Below are 412 nucleotides of genomic sequence, written 5' to 3'. Positions count from 1 at the left end.
GCTGAACCACCATGGACCTTGAGAAGAAATCCCAAGATCTTTAACAGGGATTCCTTTTCTATAAGAGAAGGGTGGGAAGAGTAAAATCAAGTGTATTTTGATCAAAGGGTGTGCACAGCTCCATGTCCAAGAGTATTCTTTGCAGTTCATAACTTCCTACAGGATCATGGCTTCAAAGCATAAACATATTTCCTTGCCATAGCATAGACTAGAAGGGATGCAGGTGAACTATAACAGAGGATGAGTCACTACCCAGCAGGACAGCACCAATCCCCTCCAGAGGAAGGTGTCAGGGGATGTTTTGGTTAGATGTTTCTAAGTGAGTGCAAACGTAGCATCACTCAGGAAACTGGAAGCACATCAGCTCTGCACTGAATTATCTGAGTGTGGGAGAGTGCTTGCCGTGAGAGGG

Source organism: Antrostomus carolinensis, unplaced genomic scaffold (assembly GCF_000700745.2).
Source record: "Antrostomus carolinensis isolate BGI_N321 unplaced genomic scaffold, ASM70074v2 scaffold808, whole genome shotgun sequence".
Taxonomy (NCBI): Eukaryota; Metazoa; Chordata; class Aves; order Caprimulgiformes; family Caprimulgidae; genus Antrostomus; species Antrostomus carolinensis.
Note: the sequence above shows the minus strand (reverse complement) of the source record.